The following is a 22,461-nucleotide window of genomic DNA, read 5'->3' on the forward strand; positions in this document are numbered from 1 at the left end:
AGGAGAGCTGGAGCGAGGACACTCAGGGAGGTAGGGAGTGGGTACCAGGAAAACCCAGAGAGCAGAGAATAAGCAGAAGTGTCCATACAGCAAAAAGGTCGGGAGTGGTAAGGACTGAGAAAAGCCCATTGATGTGGCCCTGAGGACATCAACCAGGTTACTTATAGCAGCTTCTGTGTCTGGGGGACCCGGAGATCACAGGCAGCTGCTGTTGAGAAGTGTGTGGAAGGTCAAGGAGACGATGGGTAGGGCTCACTCTTCAGAGCCGCTGGATGGGAAAGAAGAGAGAGCATGGGTGGCCACTGGGGAGGAGCGAAGGTAGGTGAAGTTGGTGTTTGTTCTCTGTGTCTCTTTTAAGGATAGGAACTACTGGAGCATGTGCATAGGAGAAAGAAAAAGAGCCAGGAGAAGGGAAAAGCTGTAGATGTGAAGGGACTGATGGAGCAGGATCCCAGAGCTACCTGGATGGGAGGTGGGGCAGGGGGTGGAGGGGAGAATTGGCTTAGGCATGGTCAGGTCCCTGGATGTGAAGGGAGGCCGCAGAGTGGAGTCCAGAGGGAACGGGCAGGAAGGCTTTGATATCATCCATGAAATAGGAGGTTAGGCCACAGAGCACGAGAGCAGTGAAGCCCTGGAATATGATGTATTTTGACCCCAGAAAAAAAAAAAATTCTGTTCCTTTTCCCATCCCTGCCCCAGCCGGATGCCTCCATCTTTGTTAGCCTGAGGCAGGGCTGATTTCCTCAGTGACTCTCAATTTCCAGATAAGGATTCAGCCACTCCTGGAGCTGGGAATTCCAAGAGCCTCCTGCCACCCAGAACCAGGAGATGGATACCCACACTCACCAGACCTTCTGTGAGAGGCATCTCAGGGCACCCTGCTCCCCACCACTGCCTCCAGCTATGACTGGCACATGGGCCAGCAGGAAGGCAGTGCCCAGATGAGACGGCACCCCCACCTTAACTGCTCCTTCTCTGCGCCCCTCCGCCAGGTCTGGAGCTGCACCCACTGGCTCTCCTGCTGTCATGGGATCAGGTGGGATCAAGACTCCTATAACCCTTCTGTTCTCCAGACAGTATCAGGTGTAGGCCCATGGGGATTTACCGAAGTGCAGACAAATGTCCAACCCAGTACCTGGCACATAGTAATAACTCTTTTTTGAATGTATTTATTTGGCTGTTCTCAGTCTTAGTTGCAATGCACAGGATCTTTAGGTGTGGTATGTGAACTCTTAGCTGCGGCATGTGGGATCTAGTTCCCCAACCAGGGCTCGAACCTGGACCCCCTGCACTGGGAGTTTGGAGCCTTAGCCATTGGGCCACCAGGGACATCCCAGTAATAACTCTTAATAACTGCTTGTATCATGAATGAATGAAGAAATCAAAATTAAAGCACATCTTTACTGAGAAGTAACTAAGCGAAGGAAACTAAGATTTCTTACTTCCATGTTGATATGTGCCAAGCACTGTCCTCATTGTACAGATAAGAAGATTGAGACTTAGTTGAGTGACTATGGAGAAGGAAATGGCAATCCATGGGATTCTCCAGGCAAGAATACTGGACTGGGTTGCCATTTTCTTCTCCATAGTCACTTAACTTCTAAAAGTCTCAATCTTCTTATCTATACAACAAGGACAATAATGAAAGTCAAGTGGCATAATATTTAGCACCATGCAGCCCAGTTCTTGGCACATATCAACATGGAAGTAAGAAATCTTAGTTTCCTTCACTTAGTTACTGTAGCCTGCCAGGCTTCTCTGTCCATGGGGTCACAAAGAGTCAGGCATGACTTGGTGACTAAGCATGCACACACACACTTTGGAATAGAAAAAAAAAAATTCATTAAAAAAAATGTTAAGTAACTATCAAGGCCACAGAGCAACTAAGCGGAAGTAGCAGGACTGAAGTCCTCTGCTCTTGGAGGTGGTGGTACACAGTACTCCAGAGAGGACACTTAGGAGTCGACAGACTTGAATTAAATTCCATTTAGCTGTGTGACTTCACGTGACTAAACTTTGCTGAGCACGCATATAACTGTAATGGAAATAACACTATCACACGGTTATTGACAGTATTCAATAAAATAGGACAAGCACGTAACACTGTGTCTGGGCCCTAGCGACTACTCAATACACAGTGGCTATTAACATTATTGTTTGTTTAATAACAGTTTTACTGCAGGCAATCAGACATTCAAGGAGAGGGAAATGCCCTTTTTGAAAGTCTTTGAGGCTAGAAGCTAAGAGCCCTGGCTGGGCTTTCCTGATGGTCCAGTGATTAAGAATCTGCCTGCCAATGCAGGGCATATGGATTCAATCCCTGGTCCAGGAAGATTTCACAAGCTGTGGTCCAGGAAGATCCCACAAGCTGCTGAGCAACTAAGCCTGTGCTCCACAACTACTGAGCCCATAGGCCAGAACCTATGCTCTGCGATCGAGAAGACACCGAAACGAGAAGCCTGCACACTGCAATGAAGAGTTGCTCTCTGCAACTAGAGAAAGCCCATGCCCAGCAATGAAGACCCAACACAGACAAAGATAAATTAAAAGATAAATAAAAATTAAAGAGGCCTGGCTCAGGCTGGGTGGCAAAGTGGAAGCACCGCTTAAAGCAACAGAATGTCCGTCTGTTGCATGAGTTCCGTGGGGTAAGCAGGAGGCAGTGGGTAGGCTAGGGTAGGACACGCCTACATCTCAGTGACCTCCTGGGACAGGGTGAATCTCATGGTCAGGAGCCCAAAGCAGTACTTCTCAACCATTTTTATGCCCCAACACAGCTGAGGATTGTGGTCTTCAACTTGTAAAGCTCAGTGTGTGTTTTGAGGGGATGAGTGAAAGAGAGGAAGAGGACAGCTGCCTGTATGTCTAGGTCTGTGACATATGAAAGAGCTCCCTACACCTTCCCCAGGAATTCTGATATAAGAATCATTGGTCTCAAAGATATGAGAAAGCCTACATATGAGAGAAAGTTTTACTTAGGCTGTATTTGAAAAATAATGAAGGTAGGAGAGAGGCAGGGCTGCCCTGTCTGATTGTTCAGGTTGGACACTGCACAAGAGCATCATAGTTAAGGGGAGACACCATTCACAAGGCAGACACTACAGATCTGCACATTTATTATAGCCTTTCTCTGATGAATAAAAGTAAAACATCTTATGTGAAAGTGAAAAGTGAATGTTAGTCACTCAGTCATGTCTGATTCTTTGTAACCTCGTGGAATATAGCCCACCAGACTCCTCTGTCCTTGGAATTCTCCAGGCAAGAGTACTGGAGTGGGTCACCATTCCCTTCTCTAGGGGATCTTCCTGACCCAGGGATTGAACCCACTTCTCCTGCATTGCAGGCAGATTCTTTACCATCTGAGCCACCAGGGAAGCTCCAAATGTCTTAAAGAGGCATCTTTTTCTAACCCATACAAAAGTACCAGATGAACAAGTGGCAGTCCTGGGAACAATAGGTATGTAACATATCCATAAATTTATAAAATCCAGAATATTCTGAGCCTTTCCCCACTCTTGTATATAATGTTAATGGAAATGTAAATTAGAGATCAAAACCTGTCCTAGTTAATTCAATGAAGTTTCACGCTGTGGAAATAGGATGTGTCTTTACTTGCTTCTCCTGCCACCAAATTTCAAGCTGCAAGGAAATCTTAGAGGTCAGCTACTCTCCTGGCTCTTAAAAGAGGGGGTCATGAAAGGCTGTATGACATACCCAGGAATGTCAAGAGCCACTGCCTACCAGGACCCACAGCCCTGCAGGCATCATTCTAGCCCCTAGCTGGCAAGGCCCTGAGCAGGGCTAGGAAGAAAGGTGCCTTTTCCAGTCTTCTACTGAGCCCTCTCAAAACGGTCACTCAGCAGTGCAAAGCCTGGTCAGAGCCATGACAGTGCCTCCCCAGGGCCTGAATTCCTTGGTGGGACTCAGTGCTACTTGAATCAAATTCTGCCTGAAATTATGCAGCTGGACCTGGAAGCCTGCAGCCCACCCTAAGAGTCCCACTTTCAGGAACGAATCATCCTAGAGCTTGACCATAGTTCTGGAGTCTTAAATTCTGGTCTACTGTCCCCAGAATGCTTTCTATATATGGTTTGGCTGTTCGGAGATCCCTGCCCAGTAGCTGGAGCTCCCAGCTTTAAATTGTAGTCTGTGAACACTTACAGGTACCAGAGGCTCAGAAGAGACTGGGAAGAAATAATACATCTTTTCCCATTGTAGTCTCAGCAAAGTTGGTTCTGACGATGCCCAGCATCTAAGTGTCTGTCACATTCCAGGAAAGCGCCCTTGACAACCATCTCCCTGTAAGAACCTCAGCTGACATCAGAGCACCACTCTGTCCTTCTCCCAGTGCCCCCAGGAGAAGCTCAACTCTTCTTGACCAAGAGCTAGAGTTTTCCACGTGCCTCTCCAGCGTCTAGGCCAGGTTATCCTGGGAAATCGAAATGGCTTCTTCAGAAGGTCGTTGTTTTTTCTGTCTTTGTTTAAGTGAAGGGAAATCCAAGGCCCAGGAAGGGATGTGAGTTGGACCAAGAAGCAGAGGTTTAGAAGCAGAGACAAAGTGAATGTCTCAGACCTCTAGACAGCTCCTCTGGAGCCCAGGCCAGCAGCTCAAGGATCAGTGATGGAGAAATAATGCACATGAGAGATTGGTTTTCCAAGAAGCAGGATGAGAGGATAGCTGGGAGAGGGGCAGGAGGACAGAGAGAAAAAGGGAAGTCAGGAAGCTGAGCAGAGTGTGGAGGAGCTAAGAGAGCGATCAGGGTGGATGGTAGCACCAAAAAGGAAGGAAAGTGAGGAGGAAGAAAGGCGAGGGCAGGTGTTCATTTCCTCATCATCACAGAAATGCAAATTAACGTCAGAATGAGATGCTACCACCCATCTGCAAAGGTTGCCAAAAATTAAAATTGTAGATGGTACTAAGTGTTGAAGAGATGCAGAGCATGTGCGGTGGGTGAGGCATAAATGGGTCAACCGCTAGAGAAAGACATGCAAACCCTATGCCCAGCAATTTCATCCTAGGCGTCTACCCTAGAGCAAACCTCGCATGCGTGAACTAAGGAAGAAGGAGGAGAACGTTCACAGCAGTTCTGATGATACACACAAAATCCGGAAATCATCTCAACACCCCACAGGAAAACGGAGACATAAGTTGTGGTGTATTCACGCCGTGGAATATTCCATGACAATGGAAATGAACAAACCGGATCTCTACTCAACACCAAGGACGACTGCACAGAGTAATGTTTAGTGAAAGAAGTCAAACACAGAAGACACATAGAGAGCAATTCTGCGTATAGGAAGTTCAATCGAAGTTAAATTGAGCATTTAGAAAAACATACATAGATGAGAAAACCTTATGGCAAAACAAGGTAAAATGGGGATATGATTGACCCTGTGGGGAGGGAGGCAGCTGTGACAAGGAAGAGCTCCATGGGGGGCAGTTCTCGGGTCCTGCCTGGACATCTGTTTCCTGACCTGGTGGTGGTGGCTACACAGACATTCAGTATTCTTTAAACTGTGAGTTCTATACATTCCTCTATCAGCATACAGTAATCAACTTCTAAGTATCCACACTTGTTGAGCAGTGTCCGGGGCCTCTGCGGTGGCCCTAGGGGCACTGGGAGGCCTTCAGAGGCAAGTCTCTCCAGAGCCCAGCCTGACGTTTCTGCGTCCCTCGCTCCCACTACATGCTCTTCCTTCAAATCTGTCAGAGCAAGCCACCAGGGGCTGAAACAGAGCCAGTCCTGGGATCCAGCAAGCCTGGGGTCGGGGAGCTGCAGGCTCCATCCTCCCAGGATGTGGTGGACAGCAGTGCAGGCTTGGTGGAGACAGGGCCAGCCGGATGACTTGCCCCTGCCCACCCACCTGGAGCCAGCACCCCATGCTCAGAGACCAACCTCAGTGACCCACCCACCAAGCACGGTCCTCCCCAGCCCTCCCAGTGCTCCTGAGGACATATCAGCCTCCTGAGGCCCCTGGGCCAGCATAGACCCTTGTCCAGGAGGGCTGGCTGGCAAAGCCTCAGTTTCAGGAAGCTGAAGTCTGTTCAGGTAAGGAACAGGGTCATCTCTCCAATACTAACAGCATGAAGAGAAGTGGCCTATGTCTAGCACAGGGGCTTATGGTCTCCATGCCTCACAAGAAGTGCCAAGGGAGGTATTATTTAACCCCTACTTCACAGTTGAGGAAACTGAGGCTCAGAGAGGATGGGGCTTACGTCCACACAGAAGGTAAGAAGTAAAGCCAGAATTCAAACCCAGAACCTTTCCAAGACTTCCATTTCACATGAGTTCCCCGTACCCTTACCATTCTTTATAGCATGCACATCCACCCACGTCCCTCGCCCAGGAAGCCTCAGCTGGGTGGGCGCCTGAACCATGCAGTGTTGATCCCCAGCTCTGGCAGAGGCTTTAGCCGGAGAGGGGACAGCCCGGGACAGCTCCTCCTTCCTGGGTCTCCACTCAGAGAGCAGGGACCCAACCTCCCCGTGCAAAGCTGATGCGGCGAGGCCCAGAGAGGCGAAGGCACTCCCAGCAGTGACTCAGACTCCATCACGGCTGGGTATCCCTCCTCTCACCCACCCTCGTCCTTGCTCCAGATCAGCTCCTTGACACCCCACCAAGGACTTCAAGCACCCTGACTCACCCTCCCTTCCCATCCCCGCACCCACAGCTTGGCGGACACATCACCTGTCACCTCTCCATCCAGAGGTCAGACCCCTGCCACTAGAGGAATCCAGGTCCCACGGTCTCTGCAGATGATGCTGCCGTGGGTCCAGGGAGGTGAAGACGGGGCAGCCTCACACCTGGCCTGCCCTGGCCTGCCCTGGCCCCGGCCCAGCCTTGCAGCTCTGGGCTGTGGGCTTCCCGTCTGGGCAGGTGCTGGGGGCAGCCACCGGCCCCGCTGCTAGCACGCTCCTGCCTGTCGCCTGGCTGGCCTTGAACAAACAAGGCTGCGTAGCAACCGCTGCTCCCTGTGTGGGGGAGAGGGAGCCAGGAGACCTTTCCCCACAGCCTTGTTTCCTCCAGGGCTTGCCCGGGGCTGGGCACTCCCAAGTGGCCAGCCTGTCCTGTGGGGCTGCCTGAGAGAGTGCGTGGTAACCCAAGCAAGGGCCAGCACGGCAGCCCTGGGGTGGGGACTCCAAGGCAAATAACCCCTGCTTTGGCCTCAGTTGGCCTCTGGGCCCAATTCTGCTTCAACTGTCAAGACACTTTTAGAGGCTGCGGGGCAGGTGGTATAAACATCCAGGCCTTGGCAGCAGGCAGAGTTGAGTTTGCATCCTGATTCTGCATCTTCCAGCTCTATGACCTCTGGCCAGTACTTAACCTTTCTCAGTCTCAGTTCTCTCATCTAGAAAATGGGTATATTAACAGTATGACTTGTTAGGGTTGCTGTAAGAATTAAACAGGTGCATGTAACACCCTGTCTGTCTAGCCCATCATGGCCCTCCATCACTGAAATATTTGCATAGCAGGAAGCACTTATGGCCTTCTCCCAAATCAGATTCTACTGCTCCAACTTTTGGAAACATGAATCCTAGCAGCCCATGTATACATCCTCACTGAGCCCAGGCCAGTGAACAGAAATCCCGGGCTGGCATCTCCCACCTGGAAGGACAACTGCTTCTGCCCCTCATGCTACTCCCTCTCACCTTCACCATCCAAGAGGCCTCACTGATTTTACACAGCCGTGCAAAGAGCCACTCACCCAAAGATGCTAAGAATCTTCCCAGGCAGATCCCCCGCCCACATTCTTTACAGAAGAATCAGCAGGCATGTGAAATACAGAGCAGAGAGGGTTGGCTGGAGGCTGTTCACACATCCAGGAGGCCTGGCAATTGAATCGACATACACAAGACTTGTCACTTGCACCCACTCCCAGCCTTCCTGGCCCTTTCCAGGGCTTCTTGCCTCTTCTCACAGACATCACTGAGGTTGGGCCAGTGGGGGACTCTCCTGAGGCCCTGGGAAGAGCAGCTGGCAGTAACCAAGCTCCAGGAGGGCCAAGGAGGACCAGGCAGTGAGTACCAGGAACAAGATCCCCTGTGGCAGACACTGGCCCTGAGCCCACAGGCCTGCTGGGCCTCAGGGGGAGACCTTCACTATGGCCCCTTGGGAGGCAAGCTGGTCAATGGAACAGAACTTCTGATCTCCTTCCAGCAGAGGCCCCAGGAAGGAAGCACATCCTCAAAACCAGGACCAATGGCTGCAAGAAGTGAGGAGAGACTAACTCCGCTTTGCACTGGATCCACGAAGAAAGATTGGAAGGCACGAAGAAACTGGCATGAAGGTGGGAAACAGATAAGGAAGCTGAGACCCAGCATGGTAAGCCCTTGCCCATGTCCCACAGCTTGTTAGTGAGAGCAAGTCATCAATGAGAGTGCCAGACAGGGAGGAGACAAGAGGAGGCCAGCCTCTGTACCCCTTCACTCCACCAGGGGTTGGGGGGAGGGGGTGGCTGTATTTCCTCCCAAATTCATCCTCACATCACAGTAAGAGTCAGAGGTTCTGAAATACAGATCCGATGGTTGCTCCCCAGCTGGACACCTCTCATGGCTCCTAGTGTCCTTGGGATAAAGGCCACACTCAACATCACGGCCAACAAGCCCCTCCAACCTGGTCCCGGCTCTCTCCTTTCTGCTCCTCACTGACTTTCATATCTAATTTTATCTTCTTTCTTAAAGAAGCCCCCAAGTTATTTAAGCATCAATCCCCACAGATGCAGGCAGATGCTCTAGAGAGACCTGCTAGCCAGGGCAGAGGGTCTGGAGGAATCCAAGCGGGTGGGAGCTTGCAGGGAAGGTGTGGAGGGAGGAGAGATCAGATCACAGGGCCTCCAAAGCCACCTTCAAGTGTGAGTGCTCACAGGCCCCAGACGCGTGGCTCTTAGGCCTCTTAAGTCATAGCTCTACCCCCAGCCCCACCACAAACACACACACACACACACACACACATACAAACATGTGTTTGTCTGCCTGGTGAATCCTTATCCATCTTTCAAGACACACACAAACACATACACACACGCACACACACAAACACACACACACATGTACTTGTCTGCCTGGTGAATCCCTACCCATCTTTTGTCTGCTTATTGAATCCCTACTCAAGCTTCAGGACACACACACACACACATGCTTGTCTGCCTGGTGAATCCCTACCCATCTTTTGTCTGCTTATTGAATCCCTACCCAACTTTCAGGACACACACATATACACATACACACGTACACACATACACATGTACTTGTCTGCCTGGTGAATTCCTACCCATCTTTCAAGATACAGGTTGTGATGAGTTGATCTGAATCTCCTAAAATTTTCATATGTTTTAGTACTGGCCTCCAAGAACTTAGAATGAAACCCTATTTGAGATGTAATTAGCTAAATTAAGGGGTGGACCCCCGAATCAACATGACTTGTGTCCTTATAAAAAGGGGGACTTTGGACACACACAGGGAGACTGCCATGTGAAGACTAGAGTGATGCTGCCACAACCAAGCAACTACCACGAACGAACCAGGAGAGCAGCCTGAAACTTCCTTCCCCAGCACCTTCAGTGGCAACCGGCCCTGCCAACAGCTGATTTTGGACTTCTGGCCTCCAGCACTGGGGACAGGACATTACTGCTGTTCCAAAACACCCAGTGTGTGGTGCTTTGTTATGGCATGCCCAGGAGACTAACATGGAGCGCAAACATCCTCTCCAAAGGGAAGCCTCCCCTGTGCTCCCTGCAAAAGTCTGAGAGCAGCACATCTCTGCTCCCCTCCCCCCACCCTGCTCTGTGCTCCCTCCCCCCCAACCCTGCTCTGTGCTCCCTCCCCCCAACCCTGCTCTGTGCTCCCTCCCCCCAACCCTGCTCTGTGCTCCCTCCCCCCAACCCTGCTCTGTGCTCCCTCCCCCCAACCCTGCTCTGTGCTCCCTCCCCCCAACTCTGCTCTGTGCTCCCTCCCCCCAACTCTGCTCTGTGCTCCTTCCCCCCAACCCTGCTCTGTGCTCCCTCCCCGCAACTCTGCTCTGTGCTCCTTCCCCCCCCCACCACCCTGCTCTGTGCTCCCCTCCCCCCAACTCTGCTCTGTGCTCCCTCCCCCCAACTCTGCTCTGTGCCCATCGGCAGATGGAGGCCCACCTCTCTGGGCTATATCAACAGGCCCTCTTGCCTTCTGGTTCCCTTGGGTTTAGCTAATGGAGGCGAGAGAAGAGGGGCCAAGGTTTGGCTTCCCCCACTTCCTCCACACAGTCCTGCTGTTCACATGAAAGTCCTGGCTCCTGCCACGTAGCCTCTTTGTCTTGGAGGCCTTATAACTACTCCTTTCACGTCCATGAGTGATGGAGGTTCCCAGTGTGACCAGCGAGCTGCTGCACCACCCTGCAGTTTTTCCATATCCTGCCTGCACCTGCATAAACCCTCTTGACACTGCTCCGATCACCCAGCTCGAGGATGCTTCTGTCTTCAACCAGTCCCCATGTTCCTATCATTGCACTCTTTGCTGAGCTTGATGACTCCATGTCTGTGTCCCTCCATCTTCTGCAAGTTCCCTGAAAACAAAGGTTATGAGTGATTATTTACAAACACTCAGCTCAGGGCACAAGGCCCAGACTACCCAGAAAGCACTGAATAAACACTTGACATGAATGAATTAAATGGACTAACCGACCATGCAGGATCACAAACCAGGAGAAGGGCTCTTGAAAATACCAGAGAAGTCGTCCCCACCACATCCACAGAGGACAGCCCTTGTCTACCCAGAAAGCAGCTCAAGATCTCAGACATTTACACTCTGTAATTTTATGCTGATGAATTTTCTCAATGGAAGACGATTACACGTTGACCCTATTCCCTCAATAAAAATGTCACTGAGGTCCTCCCAGTCCTTGTTGATTTGTAAAATAAATTAGACTGCCTCGGTCCAGCAGTACCCAGACTATATGTTCCATTGTAAAGTATCAGATTCCCTGGTTTAAATATACAAAGAGGCTTCTCTATACACAGCTGGGCTCTCAGCAGGGACTTCACTGAGGGTGCAAGTGCCCACTCTCTTCCTTACTCCTGGCCTCTGGTCATGCTGTTCCCTCCACCTGGAAGGCCCTTCCCACACCTCTACATACACAGACCACCCCTGGTCACCCCTCTTTGGGGATCCCTCCCTGACTCTCCAGGGCCTCCTCTGCTTCTTTAGTCGTGTTGTGGCTCCACACAGCACACCGAGCTGTAATTGTCCACCTCTACCTGCCATGTGGGAGACCCAGGTTCGATCCCGGATTGAGAAGACTCCCCTGGAGAAAGGCATGGCAACCCACTCAGTGTTCTTGCCTGGAGAATCCCATGGACAGAGGAGCCTGGTGGGCTATAGTCCATAGGGTCACAAGAGTTGGACACAACTGAGTGACTAACACTTTCACTTTTCACTTTCCCTTTACCTGGACGTGCACGCAAATACACACACACACACACACACACACTCACACACACAGTAGGCTGTGAGCTCCTTGACAGCACAGTTCAGGTCTTAAGATTCCCTAGAAACAGCACCAGCCAGAGTGCACAGCAGACACTCAAAATACATGGTGGGAGTGACAGTGTGGAGGGAAGGGGATGGTTAGGGGGATGGAGTTCCCTTTCCCTGCAGTGTTAACAGCTTTTCCCAGGAGCAGGCATGGGGACTGTTATCTCCAGGCTGCAGACCACTCTGGGCACCACATTTTGGGTGGCAGATGGGGGGAGGGGATTCTACCCCTTGGTTGGCACTGCCTTATTAAAAACTAACACTGTCCTAGACACTCAGAAAGGTTAGGTCACATGGACCACTTGGGACAAGGCCCCCTGGGGACCCCATGGAGGAGAATGCCTAGGCTCAATTTGTAAAATGAATTAAACTGCTTCTTTCTTTTTAAGCCTCCACCAAGCAGGGTCCAGTAGAAAATGGAACTTCCATCTCCATTCACTGGCAATGAGACAAGGCTTGGCAGTGTGAGGCAGTGACCTGCTTTTACTGGGATGGTGTGAGTGGGATCCAGTGGGAAACTGAACATCCATCCCTACTTGGGTCTGTGGGCTTCACCTAAACAGGGTAACTGCTTGCAAAGAAAGGGTAAATAGGATCTAGAGTCTCCCAACATAACACCCAATACCCAATGTCCAGGATAAAACTGAAAATTATTCATCATACCTACAAGGAAAATCTCAACTTAAATGAGAAAAGACAATCAATGAGGGAACAAGATGATATGGATATTGGGATTGTCTAACAAGGATTTTTAGCAGCATCAATTGCTTTGATGAGCAATTATGAACATGCTTAAAACACATTAAAAAAATAGAAAGTCTCAGCCAAGAAATATAAGATATAAAGAAGAGCCATCTAGAAATTTAGAGCTGAAAAATACAACTGAAATAAACAACACAATGTAAATATGACTGGCAGAGGAAATAATCAGTAAAATTAAAGATGGAGTAACAGAAATTATCCAATATAAACAACGGAGAAAAAATAAACTGAAAGGAAATGAACAGAGTTTTAGGGACCTGGGGGATTACACCAAAGATGTAACATTTGTACTGTTGGCTGAAGAAGAGAAAGTGTGGGGCTGAAAGAATACTCAAAGAAATAATGGCTGAAAACTTCTCAAATTTAGTGAAAGACATTAATCTAGAGATTCAAGAAGTTGATCCAATTCCAAACAAAATAAACCTTAAACAATCCGCTTCAAAACATACCACAATCACGGAGTGGGTTGTCATGCCCTCCTCCAGGGGATCTTCCCCACCCAAGCGTGGAACCTGCATCTCTTGCATCTCCTGCATTGGCGGGTGGGTTCTTTACCACTAGTGCCACCTGGGAAGCCTCGTCATTGCCATATCCAATGTCAAAAAAAAAAAAAGAGAGAGAGAGTGAGATTATAGGTAAATAGAAGAAATTAAAACTCTTGAAAAGAAACAAAATGAAAGAGCATATTTGAGGCATTTTAGACTGCTGCTGGGGCTTCCCACGTGGCGCTAGTGGTAAAGAACACACTTGCCAATGCAGGAGATTTAAGAGATGCAGGTTCAATCCCTGGGTTGGGAAGATCCCCTGCAGGAGGGTATGGCAACCCACTCCAGTATTCTTGCTTGGAGAATCCCATGGACAGAGGAGCCTGGCGGACTACAGTCCATAAGGTCGCAAAAACGTTGGACACTATTGAAGTGACTTAGCACACACAGGCTACAGCTAAATGCTGGCTAGTGTGCTTGTAAAGGTCTTAATTGTTTAAGGCATTTTGAGGAGAGTTTTCTATCATTTGACATGGACAGAATCCTAACTGATAAGGTAACTGGCTTACTGAGACTTCCTATCCAAAGACACTCGTGCTGAGGAGAATGTAATGACTAAATAGAAAACCTCAGCCAACCCTTCTCACTGGGGCAAGACCTATTAACCCACATGAACACATATCATATCCCTATTGTGGACCTGTGTGGCATGGACAGGCTAATCAAAGGACCCTTCCCCAACACATAAGAGTTGCCACCGGACAAGAGAGGCAAGTAGGTAAGACCAGACTTGACCTTTCTGGGACAGAGACTGGGGGCAGGTGCTGCTCTGAAGAAAATGCTCAGTCTGTGTTCAGATCTACTCCTCCTCACCACACTGTGCAAGGATATTAGCCAAGCACAGCCTATCTAGACCCACTCCTGTGTTCTTGCCTGGAGAATCCCAGGGACAGCAGAGCCTGGTGGGCTGCCATCTAATGGGGTCGCATAGAGTCGGACACGACTGAAGTGACTTAGCAGCAGCAGCAGCCTATCTAGAGGAATGAAAACATGACGGTGAGGATCTCTAGACCACATTACATAAGCAACACAGAAGACATAGGAAAAGAGACCTCAGAGAGGAACGTGAGGGCTCCACTGAGCCACTGATGGGGTGTGTGTGTGTGTGTGTGTTAGTTGCTCAGTCGTGTCCGACTCTGTGTGACCCCATGGACTGTAGTCCACCAGCCTCCTCTGTCCATGGAATTCTCCAGGCAAGAACACTGGAGTGGGTAGACATTCCCTTCTCCAGACTGAAGGGATAACAATCCACAGTGGATTGGGCTCAGCTCCATGACTCCAGGGGCTGGGACACTACTTATGGACAGGAAGGTGAGCTTCCTAACAAGCTCACAAATGGATCCCGCAGGAGGCAGTGAAGTCTCTAACGTTAGGCCTGTGTGAGGAGAAGGCAGACAGCCCTCTTCCAGGCTCTCCCAGCCAGCCTCCCATTCCCCAATCCATTAGCTGTGAGTGTAACTGAACTGACACCGCCTTGGGTCCATTCAGTTCCTCCTGTCCTTCCACTGACCCTCCCCAAGACTGCACTGAGCAGTAAATCACTTCACTGTTGGCAGGGGGTTTGTAATTAATAGATACTGTTTAATAATCGTTAGAACCAGGTGGACTCTACGCTCTGTTAGTCCCTAAACAATGATGAGGAACTTTGGTGATATTTTCCCAGCACCCACGAGACTAGTTACCTGTCATAAATCTTGATTAGAAATGTATGTCCAGTTTCCAGGCACCTACCCTCTACCTTAGGTTAACTATCAAATTGTGCAGCTTCCAGATAGTTGTCTGCCCAAATCTACCCTGTTGGTAAATAACCCTGTAATAAACTGATCCATTGATTATACAGAGCTGCCTGCCTCATTTTTCCTCAGGATACCTTCTCAGTTCAAAGGGCATTTTTCATTCTTTCCAACCTCCAACAACAACCTCACTAAGAAGACTTACGGCTCCGTGATTCTGGAATATGGGGGAAATGAGCCACACAGTCCTCTTCATCTCAGCTAGATCTTGTTTCCTTCCAGCTGTATTCTGAAATCATGCTATTGGCAAGAGCTGCATTAGGACCAGTGGAAATCTCCATTCCAGCCATTCCCCAGTTTGTTTTATGGAACAAATGTGAGTGCAAAAAAAAAAAAAAAAAAATTCTGGTAAAGAATGTCTGGGAAACATGAACTTAGATAATGCTGCAATAGTTTCTTTAAATATACCACATCTCAGGGCATTTTCACATGTTCTATGAGTTGTAATGTTCCAATAAAGGGATAGAGTATGAGAAAGCCCTATATGGATTCCCTTTATGGGCTTCCCTGGTGGCTCAGACAGTAAAGAACCCACCTGCATTGCAGGAGACCCAGGTTTGATACCTGGGTCAGAAAGATCCCTTGGAGAAGGAAATGGCAAACCACTCCAGTACTCTTGCCTGGAAAATCCCATGGGCAGAGGAGGCTGGTTAGCTACAGTCCATGGAGACAAAAGAGTCAGACACCACTTAGCAACTGAACCGCCTTGGGAAATTCCTGAGGATCCAGTGGTAGAATCAGCACTTTCACTGCTATGGCAGTCAACGTTCGATTCCAGGTCGGGGAACTAAGGTGCCTCAAGCCGAGCAGCGAGGTCAAAAAACAAAACAGAGTAGAGTATGAACCAATTTCCAAATGTATACAACCATGGACCCGTTTGTTCATGAACTACTTCTCAGGACCAGAGTCTTAAGGAGCGTAAGTTACAAAACAATGCTCTGATCTGTCTCAAAGCTTCCAAAGCAACCAGCCCACAACTTAAGCCCAACTGACTAACAGATTTATAAATCAAACCATATTCTACCCCTTTGGGCCATCAAGACAAATCAGATCTCAACAAAGTTGTCCAGATCGGTCAGGGTGTGGCTCTCCCCCTCCATCTGGTACCAGAACGTCCTTACTTCTCTACAGAGAAGTTTTCAGAAGCAGATGAGGATGAAAACCCCTTCCCATGAAAAAATACCTCAGAGAAGACATGCCAGCAGCCTCAGGAGTGAGGAGAGAGAGGGAGGAGGCCTTCCCACCGCCAGAAAGTTCCGTCAAGCATCTCCCCTGCACCCTCCACCACCACCAGTCTTTGCTGGCAAAACTATCAGCTACCACAAATGCAAGCTTTTTGAGCAATTCAGCCTTATCTGGAGTATGACGGATTCCCCAAGCCTCCCATGCAGCACCTGAGGACCCAGGCCTCAGGGAAGTTTTCAGAGGCAGGAAGGCTGGGTCCTTGTTCTGTTGCCTTCAGGTCTGCTGATCTGCAGTCTCGAACCATAAGCCGGGGCTCCCTGGGAGGGAGAGATGAGGAAGAGACACACACATCTTCTCTGCAGAGGCAAGCTGGGGCCAGCCAGAAGGAGAGCCAGAAGGAGAGCCCGATGGTCTCTGGGCACTGGCTCTGTTTGACGAGGATGGGTAAAAAGACTCTTTTTCTCACTGTTCCCCTGGATGACAGTTACCATGGATATAAATCAAATTTTGGTGCCTGTCATTGCCAGTTGAATATTAAGAGCAGACTCTCCCTGAGCCACCGTCACAAAAAGATACATACACATGGGAGATGGTGACTGATGGCGAGCTCAGGTCTGCTGCCTGAGTGACGCCTGCTCCAGGGAGCCCACCCTGGTTTCCATCATAACACACATGCACTCACAGGCCCACACAGTATACCCTCCTGTCAGGGGGAAGTAACTGGACGTAGATGGATACTGATTAACTCCCTTTACCCTTCATTAGGGCTTTCCTGGTAGCTCAGCTGGTAAAGAATCTGCCTGCAATGCAGGAGACCCCAGTTCAATTCCTGGGTCGGGAAGATCCCCTGGAGAAGCGATAAGCCATCCACTCCAGTATTCTTGGACTTCCCTGGTGGCTCAGACGGTAAAGAATCTCCCTGCAATGTGGGAGACCTGGGTTCAATCCCTGGGTTGGGAAGATCCCCTGGAGGAGGGCATGGCAAACCACTCCAGTATTCTTACCTGGAGAATTCCATGAACAGAGGAGCCTGCTGGGGTACAGTCCAGGGGGTCGCAAAGAGTCAGACACAACTGAGCAACTAAGCACAGCACAACAGCATCCCTCATTAAGATTCAGGACACAGAGAACTCAAAAGGACACTCTCCCAGAATGCCCCAAGAAAATATCCAAAAATAAGCCCCTGAGAGAGGGCTTTGTAAGTCTCATTTAATCATCAGAGCTACAGTTTATTATGTGCTTCCCAGGTGGCACTAGTGGTAAAGAACTCGCCTGCCAATTCAGAAGACATAAGAAATGCAGGTTCAGTCCCTAGGTCAGGAAGGTCACCTGGAGAAGTGAATGGTAACTCACTCCAGTATTCTTGCCTGGAGAATCCCCATGGACAGAGGAGCCTAGTGGGCTACAGTCCACACGGTGGCAAAGAGTCGGATTGGACCGAAGCGACTTAGCACGCACTGTTTATTATTGGCCAGTCTAAGCAGTTTATAAATATTAGTTCCTTTATCCTCACAATAACATTCGGAGGTAGACTCTCTTATTATCCTCACTTTACAGATGAGGAAACTGAGGCTCAGGGAGGTCACCCAGCAAGCAGGGGTAAGGCCAGGATGAAAGCTCAGCTTGTCTTCTTCCATAGCAGTTCTACTGTAGTATCAATTTCTGGGGTCCAGACCCAGCCCTGTTCCTGTGATCTTATGCAAATCCCATTTTCTCATTTCTAAAATGGGAATACAAATATTCTCCCTGTTTATGTCCAAGGATTGCTATAAGAACAATGTCAAAGATAATCCAAGTTTAGGAAAGAGAAAAAGAAAGGATATTAACATTCAGTGATCACCTACTATGTGCAGAGCAGTTGCATTTTTTTACTTACAGTGGCTCATCTCTAGTTCTACAAGAAAGACAAGGAACCTAAGGGGAGAGCCACTGCCAAGGACCTCACAGTTGGGAAGCCCAAGAGTCTGGATTCCAACAGAGGTCGATCTGGTTCCATAATCTTTGGTTTTTATGTTTTATTGCTTGCCATGAGTACAAGAAGAACCCATTAGCACTAATAACCCAGATCTCCTTGGTACTCCAATCTTTTAATCTCTGCCTTACAGGTGTGGGCATGTCCTGCCACACTGGCCACAGAAAGGTCAAAGCCTCTGACCCCCCATCTAGGAAGGTGGCCATCATGGGCCAAGACACCCCGCCTCTGAGTCATCTGAGGTACCCCCTGACAGGCAGTGACAGACCAATACTTTCACCTATGAATGGCACTAAACCAGAACTGAAGGTCACATGGCCAATCTCAACCCCCAGAGGCAGTCTGCAGACTTTGAGAAGTCCCTGAAGCCCAGCTAGAACCCTCCTAAAACCATCTATGCAGAGAATGTCCTGATGCTTTGTCATAAAATATAGATGGACATTTGTCATTCTTGCCTCCGATAGTGATGGCACGTTCCTCCAGTGAGATCAAGGAGCAAATATCCTGCATTCCTCTCATGTTGATCTTCCTGGAGCTCTTGGGGCTGATGGAGGCAGGGTGAACCTGAGGGGAATTGAGGGGGTCAGGGGAGGAGGAAAGAGTGCCTCTGGAATGCTGATTGGACCACAGTAATGGAAGCAATGGCTCTTTAAAATGTATTTATTGATTTTTGGCTGCACTGGGTCTTCAGCGCTATGCTCAGGCTTTCTCTGGTTGCGGTGCGCGCGCTTCTCCTCGTGATGGTGGCTCTTGCTGCCCAGCACCAACTCTAGGTGTGCGGGCTCAGTACTTGTGTTGTACGAGCTCGGTTGCTCCCAGTGCGTGGGATCTTCCTGGATCCCACATGTAGGTGGATCCCTAACCATTGGACCCCCAGGGATGTCCAGCAATGGCTCTTTAAGGACTAGGTGACACAGAAGAGTGCATCCCCCAGAAGCACACCCAGCACTCACACTTTTCTTAGGGTATGTGGTTGGAGGAGAAGGACAAAGGTATGAAGAATCAAGAGGGCCTCCCCTCCACCAAAGAGACACACAGAGGAAAAGCGACCGACTCGGGGAGGGGAGGGAAGGGAAAGACAGAGAGACACGGAGAAAATACCCATGACAGCTGAGCACATCTGACTGTGGAAACCAAGGGGTCATGGATAGAGTTTTCAGTGTTCTGGAAAAACATAACGACTAAAGTGTCTTTAAAAAGAGAGACTTTAGCTGGAAAAATATATGAAGATAAAGGGAATAAATACACTGAGGGCTGGAGAAGGTGACTTTGTACTTGACACTCTGCTGGCTCTATGATCTGGAGCTGGTTTTGCAATACCTCTGAGGTTTTTTACTGAACACCTGAGTGGTTTTGGTCACTGGACACATTACAAATTTTATTTCATTTCCTCTTCACAGTCAGCCTCTGAGTCACACTTATCTTCATTTTGTGGATGAGGAAATTGCCAAAGGTTGCAGCTAGAGTCTGGGTCTTCACGACTCTAACCTCAAAGCTTTTGCCATGCTCACTCCCTGCTGACCAGTGGCCACTTCTGATCTGGCTAGTAGAGGGTGTTTTCTGAAAAGAGCTACAGAACTTTCATTTGTACCTTCTTCTTTTTTAGCAGGCTGGCTTATTTGGTTTATTTCTTTTTAACTTTAAAAGGTCCAAATTAATAAATAGTCCAGACTTGAACAAAATTCTTGAAATCTGACAATCCATAAAAAAAATTCGGTCTTTGCCCACTCAAACAGTGCATTTGATGACAAGCCCTTTTGAGGCCTAAAAATATGATGCTAAATCTGTCATTTTTCGTTCTTTCTCTCCTTTTTTTCTTTTTATTTGGGGGGGGGAGGTTATATAAAATTCCTTCTCTTTCAAAATTTTACATTTGCAGACTTGCAGAATTTTATATACATACACATGTACACGCAGTTTTCTTTTACATGTGAAATTTATCAAATCCAGAGTCTTACAAATGTGTCTGAAATGTAGGCGGCTCTCCTATAAAACTCATGAGTTGTCATAATATGGAAAAAAATAGTTGCCATTTCTCTGTGTTCCTGGGGACCGGGCAGCCGTTATAAACCATCGTCGCAGTGGATAGTATAGTCTTAGTTTCATACTTATAGATACACATGCACATAGAAAAGTCTGGAAAGATATATGCTAAAACATTATTTATGCTTACTTCAGGATAGAGGAGATTATGGATGATTTTTAGTTCAATGGGCATTTCAAGGATTTTCTGCTATGAACATAGATTATTTATATGCATTTTTAAATTATTATAATAAAGACTATGTAGCCACATAATAAAGATCAATAATCAAAAGTTAAATGAGACTTCTCTTTATGACATAAGAGAATAACATAGACCAGATTTACCCTCCCACAATAAACAATTAGAAAACCAAACAAAACATATGAAACACTTGTTCAGACAATGGACAACAGGTAGCACAGTGAGTCCTAAAGAAAGGAAACAGATGAAGTTAGGCTGGTAGGAGTCCTCACTTTCTTCCTGGAGGCACCCTCCAGACCACACAGCAGGGACAGAGAACCCCAAGCCAGTGTGTCGAGGAGACAGAGATGGGGGTTCAGAGAAGCTGAGATACCTGGAAGTTTGGAAGTTGAAGGACTGAGTTCTGATGGAGAGAAGTAGGGAGAAAAACAGCTAAAACAAAAAACAAAAAAAAAAAACCTTCCCAGGAGTGCCCTTGAGTCTTTACTGAATACAAGATGTTCACAGGTAGAATGAAACTCCAGGCTAAAGAGCTACCAAGAAACACTGAGCTGAACTGCTCCCAGAAATTACACAGCGCTTAAGTTTTAACTAACCAGGAAGGAGAGAGTCCTTGTTGATGATAACTCAGGGCATTCACTAGGGAATTCAGTAGGACCATGTGATGAATATCTCAAACCCCAGAGCCATCACTAAAGAAATAAAACAGAGAAGTAGAGCAAATTAGCGAGTAGTGAAGATAAAGTGGAATTTTTAAAATATTCACCCAAAAGTCACAAAAAGAGGAGGAAAGAAGGAACAAAGAACAGAGGAGACAAATAGCAAACAATTAGCAAAGTGGTACACTTAATCCCAATCATACTGATGACTACATTAAATGTAAACAGTCTAAACATTCAAAAAAAGGAAAAGAGAGTCAGACTGGGTAAAAGCCAGGTGTAAGTATACGCCGCTGACAAAATGAAAATGAAAGTTGCTCAGTTGTGTTTGACTCTTTGCGACCCCATGAACTATACAGTCCACGGAGTTCTCCGGACCAGAATACTAGAGTGGGTAGCCTTTCCCTTCTCCAGGGGATCTTCCCAACCTAGGGATCGAACCCAGGCCTCCCGCATTACAGGCGGATTCTTTACCAGCTGAGCCACCAGGGAAGCCCGAGAATATTGGAGTGGGTAGCCTATCCCAGAGTGGATCTTCCTGACCCAGGAATCAAACAGGGGTCTCCTGCATTGCAGGCAGATTCTTTACCAACTGAGCTACTAGGGAAGCCCATGCTGCTTACAAGAGATACACTTTAAAATTTAAAACACAAGTTAAAAGTAAAAGGATGGAAAAAGATTTTTGTGCAAACAGTAAGCATAAGAAAACGGAAGTTGTTACATTAATATTAGATGAAGTAGACATTAGGATAAGAGCTATTACCAGGTATGAAGGACATTTCATGATGACAAAGAGGTCAATTCATCAAGAAGATACAGCAATCTTAAATGTGTATGTAAGAAATAACAAAGCTTAATATACATACAGAGAAAAATGGAAGAATTGAAGAAAAACAGACAAATCCACATTTATAGTTAATACTGCAATAGACTTCTTTTGATAATCAATAAGAAAGTAGACACAGAAAGCAGAAAACCTGAACAACACTATCAAACAATTTTTAAGGGGTATATACTTATTTAAATATTTATTTATTTGGCTGAACTGGGTCTTAGTTATGGCATGCTGGATCTTCACTGAGGCATGTGGGGTCTAGTTCCCTGGCCAGGGATCAAACCCAGACACCCTATATTGGGGGCGTAAAGTCTTAGCCACTGGGCCACCAGGGAAGCCCCTCAAACAATTTGACTGAATTTGTATTTACAGAACAATCCAGGCTTCCCTGGTGGCTCAGTGGTAAAAAATCCACATGCAATGCAGAAGATACACATTCAATCTCAAGGTCGGGAAGATCCCCTGGAGAAGAAAATGGCAACCCACGCCGATATTCTTGTCTGGGAAATCCATGGACAGAAGAGTCTGGTGGGCTACAGTCCGTGGGGTCACAAAAGAGTCGGACATGACTCAGCGACCAAACAACAAACGCAAGCGTAAAACACTCCAGCCAACAAGAGCAGATACACATTCTTTTCAAGTGAATAAGAAACATTCACCAAGATAGATCATATAACTGGGCCCTAAAACAAGTCTTAATAAGAATTTAAAAATAATTTACAGAGAGGAATTTCTCTTACCACAGCAGAATTAACTTAGAAATTAACAAAAAGATCTTTGGAAAGTCCCCAAGTATTTAGAAGTTAAAGATCACACTTCTAAATCATCCCCGAGTCAAAGGAGAACTCACAAATTGAGCCAATATTTTATAATAACTTCAAATGGAGTATAGTCTATAAAAATATTGAATCACTATGCTACACACATGAAACATATAATATTGTAAATCAACAATAGTTTTTAAAAAGGAGAAC

General features: G+C 47.7%; 1 non-coding gene across 1 annotated transcript; it reads right to left on the bottom strand.

The window, feature by feature from the left end:
- Positions 1-21,072: 21,072 nt before the first annotated feature.
- TRNAY-GUA lies at positions 21,073-21,144 on the bottom strand. The gene has a single exon. It is a non-coding gene; the product is annotated as a tRNA-Tyr (tRNA).
- Between the last annotated feature and the right edge of the window lie 1,317 nt (positions 21,145-22,461).

The sequence above is a fragment of the Bubalus bubalis genome, chromosome 12 (assembly GCF_019923935.1).
Source record: "Bubalus bubalis isolate 160015118507 breed Murrah chromosome 12, NDDB_SH_1, whole genome shotgun sequence".
NCBI classification, from domain to species: domain Eukaryota; kingdom Metazoa; phylum Chordata; class Mammalia; order Artiodactyla; family Bovidae; genus Bubalus; species Bubalus bubalis.